This window comes from Ailuropoda melanoleuca, chromosome 8, assembly GCF_002007445.2.
Source record: "Ailuropoda melanoleuca isolate Jingjing chromosome 8, ASM200744v2, whole genome shotgun sequence".
NCBI lineage: Eukaryota > Metazoa > Chordata > Mammalia > Carnivora > Ursidae > Ailuropoda > Ailuropoda melanoleuca.
In genome coordinates this window covers 28,325,370-28,336,057 of record NC_048225.1, presented here as the reverse complement: position 1 = coordinate 28,336,057, position 10,688 = coordinate 28,325,370, and the positions used below count along the sequence as shown (strand labels likewise).

General features: G+C 42.6%; 1 long non-coding RNA gene across 1 annotated transcript in view; it reads left to right on the top strand.

Moving 5' to 3' along the window:
• The first annotated feature begins 1,658 nt into the window (after positions 1-1,658).
• The window catches only part of LOC117803282, a 44,951-nt gene continuing 35,921 nt past the window's right edge, over positions 1,659-10,688 (top strand). Inside the window, exon 1 of the long non-coding RNA XR_004626970.1 lies at positions 1,659-1,792. This is a non-coding gene — a long non-coding RNA (uncharacterized LOC117803282). The remainder of the gene's footprint in view (positions 1,793-10,688) is intronic.

Below are 10,688 nucleotides of genomic sequence, written 5' to 3'. Positions count from 1 at the left end.
CTTCTATGCATAGATCTTGCTACATCATCACTTTGTTGAACTCTCTCTTCCATTGGACCATTAACTCCCTGAGGTCAAGGACAGCATCCTGTCTTTATTACATCCACAGGGTGTAACCCAGAGACTAGCAGAATGCATTCTTTGAGAATGGGTAACTTGCTATTATAATCTGTGAATTCCCACATTTGCTCTGACGCTGCAGTGCATGAAGTGATGCTCATTGATGGAGGAAAGCAGAACTGATGCTCATGGGTGGCTTAGACAGGATCTGCAACTGATGGGACCAAGATGGAGATATAATGCTTTCTGGAGAAGATCCTTTTTTCTGCACGTTTGACTTAGAATGTGTCTATGTAGGGAATGCTAGTTGTCTTCAAATATTTAAAGTAAGTATTTAAAAATATTAAAATTTAAAATAAGTATTGAGAAAGCTCTCATGACTTTAGCTCAATTCATGCCCTTCAGGCTCCCTCAGATCTATTCTGGTCCATTGTATCTGAGATAACTAGTGCTGTATCTCTGACTTGGCTCCCAAAACCAGACAGAGAAAGTTAAATCAGATAACTCATATTTGGACACAGATTTTCTGTCTTCAAAATGTTTCTACATCTCATTTGGTTTTTATTAGGATACCATGTGTATGAATTCATTCATTAAAAATATTTCTTGTTCTAGGCACTGTCCATGGTCTCGGAGGAGCCGTGGGGACAAACTCTTAGCTTTCGTGACATTGTGACATACTGCCTGCTGCCCTTATTCTCATTTGAAACTGAGGAAACAGAGGCCATGACAAACTACAAGGTTTCCCATGGTTCCTCTGTTGGTAAATGAAGGAAGTTGAACTTGAGTCTAGACTCTTTTACTGCAAGCATGCATTCTGTCTATTATATCACCTTGCTAAGTGACCTTGCTAAGTTACCTGCTGCACTCTGAAGTTCAATGAAAATGTGTTTTCATTGTGTGCAAGTTTTGTCTTTTTTACTGAAAGAGAAACACCTTTCTGAAAGGAGCACCAAGGATAACATTTGAAGCAATGCTTAGCTTTCTCTTTCAAGTTCTTTAATGTTGAGCAGCCCAGGTTCCAGTGTGATTTTTCCGGTAATAATTCCAAGACTCATCCAGGCCTGGGGTATCCAAACAACCTGAGCAGCTCTCCAGACCCCTTAGCTTCTGATTGCAGACATATTTTCCATGCAGCATGGGCAGAAGTCAGGAAGATGTAAGAATTGTGCCCTATTCTACCTAACTCGTAGACTTACTGATTTTCTCTTAGTCCTGGGGGCCAGGTGCCTGGGTCTCCACCCCCACCCTGCTAACTTTCCTCAGAAGAAAGCAAAGGTTAACTGAGATCACACAGCCAGGTGGATGCCCGGATTTGCTTTCCCTGGGGCTAATTATGGAACTACATTAGATAAAAGTCAACATATGTTGTAAAAGGCACTGTGTATCACTGCTTGACAGTTTCTAACAATGTGCTCATGTAACAGCTGTCAAAGGCAGTGCTAGAAAATGAGTAATATGTTGATTTATGTATATCAGATCTGTCCTTGCGCTCTGTGGTGGAGCAGACCAGGCAAGCTCAGCTCTGTGGGTGGAGAATCTAGGAGGGCGGTGAAAGCAGGAAGGAAATTCCCTCATCTTCAGAAGCGCCTGGAAGGCATGGCTGAAGCCTGTAGCAGCTGTTACTTTCTGAGATCCCTTGGAGAAAAATTGCCTAGGGGACATCTGTTCCCTTTCTACAACAGTGGGAAGAGTAAAATCCAAGTCTCCTAAGGCGACGGGGGCTGCTGAGGTAATCTGTGCCTTCCTTGGCCTCTGGATAGGGCTAAGGGTAACACCACGGATCCCCACTCTAAGTGATTTTGGGGGTTTCTCTTGAAGGAACCACTCTGGATTTTCTTTATAGTCAGGGCATGTTTTAATGACCAACTCAATTTTCATATTTGTTTTATAAATATCTTATTTCCAAAGTACGTTAAAAGAGGGAGTAGAATAAGTTTTTTCTTGCATTTCAAAAGCTGTCTGCCTGTGCAAAGACCCTCTGGTCTCTGAAAAGATCTGATTATTACATAAGGGAAATCAGTTTGGTGTTGCCTTGGGAATCTCCACTAGGTTCCACATTTATGATTGGCTCCTCTCTCTCTGGCATCCTCTCGGTTCTCATTCTCTTTGCCTTGGCTATGCTGTCTGCTCAGTTATAGTATTCTTCTTTAAATGGTAAGAAGTGACTTAAAAAGAGGATTAGGTCCAAAGCACAAAGCCAGCCCCTGAATGCTAGCAGCAAATCCAAATTATTTTTTTAAATTAATTATTTATTTGAGAGAGAGAGAGGAGAACACATGAGAGGGGGGAGGGGTAGAGGAAGGGGAAGAAGGAGAAGCAGGCTCTCTGCTCAGCAGGTCTTGATCCCAGAACCCTGAGATCATGACCTGAGCCAAAGACAGATGCTTAACCGACTGAGCCACCCAGGCACCCCACAAATCCAAATTCTTGAATAATCACCGCTAAACTAATGGTTTTTGGGGGGAATCTTTCACTTATAACCATATATAAATAGTCCTGTTTACTTGTTGGTATTTATTGGGACAAAAATAGAAACTCCCCACTCATTTTTATAGACTCCAGAACAGTATCCCTGCAGTGAGATGGGGGATGGATTGCAGAACACTGTTGCCTTTTGTTTAAGGTGGGGAACACTGATTAGTGAAGCAGGCTTGAGGGCTCTCACTGCAGATCTGAGGGTATAAACAGATAGAGCAAACTTTTCTCTCTTGGAGATTGTTTTCTTCCAGGTTGTGACACTAGTTGTGTTGACAAAATACACTCCTGTTCCACTGCTTACACAACACTGCAGCCACCATGCTGGCCGGCATGCACTGGTGGAAGGCAGATGCTCACCACTGCTTTCCATCCCACACAGAAGCCCTGGATGCTGCCACCATGGAACATGTCTTTATTAGGAAAATGTACCTCCAACACTAGATTGGAAGCACTCCCGTGAGCTCATATCCAGGCACAGCCAAACTCCCACAGTCGAATAAACTTCTAGCAATCTAGTTAATGGAGAAAGCCATTTATAAACCTCTACTCTGATCACTAAAATGCTGTAGGGATAGTCGATTGCACACCTAGTTAATGAAAGCTTTATGGGCACTGTGTATTTATCAGGCCAAGGATTTAGAAAGAAATTAAGATTCACAATCAACCAAGGGTAGTAGTTAACGTGGCCAATTTGAAGTTTTAATCTGCAAAAGCAGGTGTCTCTCCTCCGGAGATATGTGAGGATCCACTAGAACTTTTGGTCAGCGATCCGAATGTACTCTTGGAGGACTGTATCCTTTTGGATATTTCTCTATTTAACCCAACAACCCACAATGATTATAGAATTTGATTAATAGGTTGGTATGAAGATAGTCTTTCCTAAGCATGAAAGAATTCAAGAGCAGTTATGAGAAGTCTACTGTAGCAGTCTTTTTAAGCATTATTTTTCCTTACTAATGGTTAGCAAAAATATTTTAGATTAAAAAAGTTCTCCAGTTTAAGATAGGAAGGTAACAGGGGTAGTGGAAAAAATGTGGAATTTAGAATTGAAGAGTTATGGTACTGGTTTATTAACTGTATGACCTTGAGCACGTAAATGTCCTAGAGACTCAGCTTTTTTATCTATAAGATGGGAGCAATAATCATAGTACCTTATAAAATTGTGGTAAAATTAAATTAGAAAATGAATATATAAGTGTTCTTCAAACTAAGTATAAATTTGTTTGTTGTGTTTTCTGTCTCTTAAGACACATTTTTTCCTATGCCTTAACATTTCCAAAACCAATATAATTCTTATAATTGATATGTACATTCGATATGGTAGTTGCTTTCCTTTTCCCCCCGGAAAGTTATTAAATTGATGTTATGTCTTACAATCAATGGCTTCCTGAGACGTGCAAATATGGTACTTCAATGAAAAGAAGTCAGATTTATTCTTTTTTATTTGGGTATGTAGAGTCACTCTATTCATATGATACAGCCACCGTTTACTAAGGGCATTTTGTTATTTGCGATAAAATACTACTTAATACAAATACTTTTCTATGAATTTCCATTTCCTTCGAATTGTACTTGAAATCATAGTTGGAACAACAATTGCTTGTCGACGTTATTGATTGGGAAGTTGAGGGATGGTGATGGTGGGGAACCTGCTGCATAGCATAGGCCACCTGTACTGATGGAAGGAAGCTGGAGGATTTCGGACAGACCCTTAGCTTCTGGGTGCACCGTCAACCCCATTCCAGCTCTTGGTCGGCAAACTATTAGAGACTCTAAAGAAAGAGCCCCATAACATGAAAAGCCTTATTGTTATTAAAAGATAAGATTACTTAGACACCAAAATGCAGCATGTTTTCTTCTAGATTGATTTTTATTAACTTGAATGCAGACTCTTCTTTGTACCTGATTGTGCCATTCTGTTTTCAAATACACACACTGTATTGACAATCTTATTCCCTCATTGAATTTTCTGCAGTTCTTTGTTGTCTTTTATGAGGCTATTCCAGTGAGGGAAAAAGTTAAATGGAATTTATGGCGATATATTTACCTGGCTAGGCTGTAACTATTTCTAAAATAAATAAAACTTTTAAGACATCAAAACCAAAAAAGCTCAGATATCCATTGAAGACTTCTCCCTTTGGGAGGGATAAAAATGCATCCCACTTACAGCATGCCTTTTTCTAAAGCCCTTTTTGGTTTTCCCAAATAACCATTGTCTAAATAGAGTAGCTTGTATGAAATTGTACACTCTGTGGGTGGTCCTATAAATATTCATTAGTAAAATGTACATAAGGAACTGATCCATGGGTTTTTTTATTCAAAGATATGGTCTTAGCAATAAAAAGCGCAATTTTGATCTACTGGGTAGAGTCAATGTAGGCCTGAAATTATGATCCCGAATACTACCCCCCATCCTTTCGGAACTGGAAAAAAATATTAACAAATTTGGCCCAAAATGAGGCTGGGAAGACATGAAAATGAAGCAATAAATGTCGTTAGATGCCAAGTTCAGAATTCATCTGCTCCTGTTGAAGGCCTCATGGCGTTTGCAATGCAAATCTCAGAGTCATGCCTTAATCATTACCTCAGGGAGACAATTAGGGTTAAAATATAGATTTCTAGATAATGAGAGCAAATAGTAGAGAAATAAATACACAAAACAAAGCGAGCTAATGTGACTCATTTATAGCAAAGCTTCGTTCAAGGAGGCTTGAAAGGTTTTTTCTAGCCAAGAGATGGGCTTTCTGGGTGTGGCACTGTGTGTAACTTGGCCCAAGACTGTACTTTATGAAGGGAAGATAGGAATATCCTCTCAGGACCTTGGGTTCAAGTCAAGGGCCCTTCAAACGGAGGCACCTGAGTAACTTTATGCTTTCCATTTTATACTCTCCTGATTGAAAACTTGGGCATTGATTCTGACAGACCCATGTTTCACTCTTAGCTCAGCCAGGTAAAGAGTTTAAGTTTCCTCATCCAAATGGTTATCAACCTCACTGTTTTCTTGTAAAGACTAAATGAGAGAATACACATAGAACAATCCATCTCCCCTGTTGTTATTATTATTAAGTTTACCTGCTGTGCCAGTCACGTGTTCTCTTTTCTCCTGAGAGACAACCTCGTTAAAGCCGTTCTTGCTGACCATTCTTCCTTCAATCTTCTCTCCTAATGAGAACTTTCCATGATTGATTGCTGCTTCTCATGACTATATATCTTGCGGGAGAAGTTGGATGTCTGTGACTGGGAGATGGTGCTAAACTTCCCTCCTCCCTGCTGTGGCAATGACAGACTTTCTGGAGGCCATCCATCAATCCCTTCAGAAAGCAAGATTTTCTGAGGGTCTACTGGGAGCACGGTACCATCACTGGACTAGAATTCAGGATCGTGGGGTTCTAGTCTCGGCGTGACCCTGCCTGGCTGTATTGTCATTGTCATGTCACTATATCTCACTGGACTTTAGTGTTTTGTTCGTATATTAGAGGAGTTGTACCAGATCCATGGTTCCCAACCCTGGGTGCGTCTTAGGGTCACTAGGGGAGCTTTTGAAAAATAACCAGTGCTCTGGCTCCACCTCAGCCTAGCTAAACTAAAATCTCTGGGGTGGGGTCTAGGATTGAAATTTTTTAAGATTCCTCCCAAGAAATTCTAACCTGTAGCCAGGAATGAGAGTCATTTAAAGGGGTTAATGGTTTGTAAACTGTGCTTCTCTAGAATGGAGGGAAGCGGGCGCCACCAGCTTTGAGGCTCCACCCTCGCCCTCCAAAGAACAGCTGTAGTCTGGCCATATATAGTGGTTTTCTTTTTAAGGTTTTGTTGAAAGAAAGTTCTGCTGCTACAAACCAAATCAAAATCTTTGAACACTTTTGGACTCAATTGTCTCTGATGTTTTTTGGGCATTATGCTCATGATCTGGAACTCCATTTGTTCTGGAAGCTACTTTTTTTGTTTTTTTTTCATTTCTCATCCTAGAGTCTAATGAGGCCCCTTTACATTTTATGATTCATCTTGGAAGTATGCACTTAGTCATAAAATAGTGGAATTTTATTTATTTAATCATTATTAAAAGCACCAATGTGGTATATGAACATTTAAAAAACTAAAACGCCCATCCTGCTATCTGCATGTATCAGTTATTTACATATACTGATTGAATAAAGAATTTGAACTTTATAACAGATGTCCTCTTATCATATGCCACCTGGAAATAAGGTTGTATTTACATATAAGTGACATATCCATATATCTATATATGTGAAAAAAAAAGTTTTTTATCTTTTGGTTTCCACTTCTGTGCACCCATTCATGTGTGTACTCATTAATTTCCTCCTTCAAGAGTTCTTACTGAATATCTGCTTTGTAAAGCCTCTGTGCTATGGAAGATTGTGTGTGTGTGTGTATGTGTTGTGTTGTGTTTGTGTAAGTATAAGAGATAATGATACATGTTTACAGGTAAATACAGGAACATATCCACACTCATAGCAAGCATGTGCCTATGATTGTAAAAGATGCCAATAGATGATATGGACTCAGTTTCCTGTTAACTAGATAAAAAGAAATAGTTTTCAAATACCTTGAAAAAAAGTTTTTAAAAAACTTTGTGCACTTGCTTAGTTCAAAATATCTGAAATATTCGGTGAAGAAAGCCTAAAATCAAATGAAAACGCAATTATATTAGGGACATATCTGAAAGAGTTCATGAAAATTGGAGTGAATGATAAAACAATGTGAAACGAGGACCTGATGCTAATAGAAGCAGGTGCCAACTAATCTAGAAAAATGTGTCTGCCAGGGGAAAGGAGTAGCAGAGGTTGGACTCCAGAGGGCCAGCTGTCTGTTTGGGTGAATTCAGATATATTGTTTTTCAACTCTGCGGATCTTTTAAACAATACGGATGCCTGGACCCCCAACGCAGACCAGCTGAGTTGGACTCTCTGGGCATGGAGTTTAGGCGTCAGTGATTAGAATCGGCTGGGTGATTGTGATGTGCAGCCGGAGCGGGCGAGAACTGAGCCGCCCGTGGTTTCTGTCGTCGGGCGCACTCCGCGCTGGAGTTAGGCCTAGATGCACACTATTTTTGCAAGAAGCAGGCAAGTTCTACAAGGAGTTTCGGTGTCAGGGGAGGTTAGTTGGGCTCTAATTGGCTCTAATTGGCTCTCCCAGCAGCTGAAACCTTCTCTACCTGCATCTGAGTGACACTCCAAAAGGGGAGAGATGTGCTCCGACCTTTGAAAACATCAAAGGAGTCACTTCCAACACGGTTCTTACACAGCCCAATGCCCTACAGCTCAGCAGGGTCGGGGCCAGGCCCAGCAACGCTGATAGGGAACAGCTTTTGCAGAGTCAGATTTTTCTGTCTTCCGGAGATCAGCTGTACCAGCTGACTCGCGGCAGCAAAAAGACTGGGGCGGGGAAGGAGGAGAGCGGTGACTTTAAGCAGGCATCTGTCCCTTAACTTGTTTCGCTGCCCCCAGCATCTTTTGGGCTGCTAATTCCCCTTCTGGTGGTGAAAGGAAACTCTATTCATATGTATTTGAGTGTGAATGAGTAACACTTAATACGTGAAAAGGTTTTTAAACACGTGTTTCATAACAGGCAATTAACATGGCTTCTAAGGCGTTGTCTGGGGCCTGATGTTTACTCTCTCCAGTTTCATCTTTTACAACTCCATGTGCCAAAAAATACGGAGCCATTCCATTTCTCTTTCCTTAAATAAGCATGGTATGCACATCTCTCTCCCTCCCTCTCTCTCTCTGTATTCTTGGCACAGTTAGCTCAGGGTGGACAGGGACCTTTGCTATCCTGTCAAACACTGTGCCTCACACACGTAGGGTCTCAAATATTTGCTGAATGAGTAGAAAATGTGTGATTAGGCAAAATGATAAGAAACTGACTTGATTTTCAAGCGGCCTGAAATCCAAATCAGGATTCGAAGATTCAAAGACAGCGCGCTCCTGCCTTCATGCAGCTGTCACCTAGAGTGCAAGCAAACATGTCCGGATAACTACGCAGTGCACTGTGGGTGCAGAGGAAGCTTCTTCTTCCTTTTGTCTTGGGGTAGACCTGATAGAGAGCAAGGCTGGCGGCGGAGGAGAAAGTGCTGAGTCTGGGCTAAGGCCGCCGTGGTGGGGGAAGGAAAGGACCAGGGCTTGCCCAGGTATGGGTGCTCTAGAGTGGCCAGAGGGGAGTGGGGACCAGAAGGCCAGAGGTGTCATGTCTAAAGGAAAGTACCACGGATTAAGAAGTACAGCGTATTTGCATTAGAATCCAGGCTAAGGAACAAAGTGGAGAGTGGACTAAAATATGAGGGAAGTAAGGCTAGGAGGTAGGAGTAACAGAGACCTACTGCCTTGAGCTTCCATTTATGGAATGGAAGTCAATATTGCATAGTGTGTGAGAGCACTGAATGTGAGCACGGATAGACTTGAGTTCAAGTCTTACCTCTGCCATGTATTCATCGTGGGTCCCTGGGCAGGATACTTCGCCTCTAAGCCCCATGGGCATGCGGCTGCAACCACACTTCAAACTGGGCAGCAAGGGACCTGTCAAAGGACAGGAGGATCCAAATGGGGGCAGGCCCAGGTGTAGGAGACTAGGACTCTCTCAGATCTGCCCTCTCCTTGCGTTGCTTCCCCTCATATTTGTGCGATGGTCACCAGCATTGACTTTCACAACCAGCAGAAGAGGAGTGGCTTCTCCTCAGAATTTCTGAGCAACTTTCCTCTCATTTGTCATCACCCCAAAGTGGCCAAAGACAACTGGATCAGTTTCGTGGGACTGCTGTAACAAGGGACCCCAAACAAGGAGGTTTCAAAAGTCCAAAAATCAAGATATGGACAAGGCCACACTCCCTCAGAAGGCTCTAGGGAAGGATTCTTTCCAGTCTTCTCTCCTAACTTCTGGTGGTTCCCACTCTCGTGGTAGCCTGCCTCTACTCTTCACACGGGATTCTCCCTGTGTGCTGTCTCTGTGCCCACCTTTCCCCTTTTTATAAGGACACCTGTCATACTGGATTAGGGTCCGCCTTAATGACCTTTGAAATTTGATTACTTCCATGAAGACCCTATCTCAATTAAGGTCACATTCCGAGGTACTGGGGGTTAGGATTTCAACATATCTTTTTAGAGGGAATGCAATTGAACCCAGAACAGCAGCATATTTAGGAACTAAATACGCAGAGGGAGAGACATGTCATAACTGGTGTAAGTCATCCAGGACAGAATGGATACTGGGGAATTGTCTGCAGTACCCACACACTGTCCTCACGGGGTGCTGGGAGGGGAACTAGAACCCAGTACCTGGCAGAGATAAGGCACCCAGACCCTGGATTTGGAGGCTGTATATTCATCTGCATGTTGCCTGGAGCAAGGTTCTTAGCCTGTCTACGCTGTAAAAACACAGGTGCTGCTGCCTGGTGGGGTGACTCTAGGAACTAAATGCAATGATTCCTATAAAGAGCTCAGTGTGGTACCTGGCGCCACAGTAAGTGTCCCACAAATGGGACTTTCACTTGTTGTTGTTATTATTATTACCGAAATACCTTGCTTCTGGCCATGGTTGAAGGAGCTGTCTAAGTTGAGTCATTAAAAGAGGCAAGCATGTCACCAGAGGAACAGGGGAAGTGAGAGCATTTGGCCTTGGAATCTTTGAAATTAAAGATTGTACAACGTTCATGGGAGGATCTCTGGCAAAGATACAGGCCTGAAGCTCTGGAGAATACAGGAGACTGACAGCTTTGTCATCGGGTGACTGTAAATGCTATGAGTGTAAACAAGCCAGCTCAGGGACAGACTGCGAACACAGACAGGAGGCAGATGTGGACAAAACTCTGGGGTGCTCCCAGACTTAGTCAGGGACTAGCTGGAAAGAAAATGGGGACCCAGAGATCCCCACAGCTGTGTCTCATTTGACAGTGCAAGGTGCAAAAGAAAAAGCTGTAATTGAGTGGCATAAGCTCCAAACAGGGAGAACTTGCTGGGGTCAGTTACAGGCCAGCTTCCGGTCGCCTGTGAGGGGTTGGCTCTCTACCTCTGCTTAATGGCCTACAACGAGCAGAGAAAAAAACTGAGCCTAAGGAAAGGGGAGCCAAGTGAGACCTTGGAAAAAGGATGGCTCAAGCCTAAAGCTGAACACTGGTCAGGATGTTGGGGTCT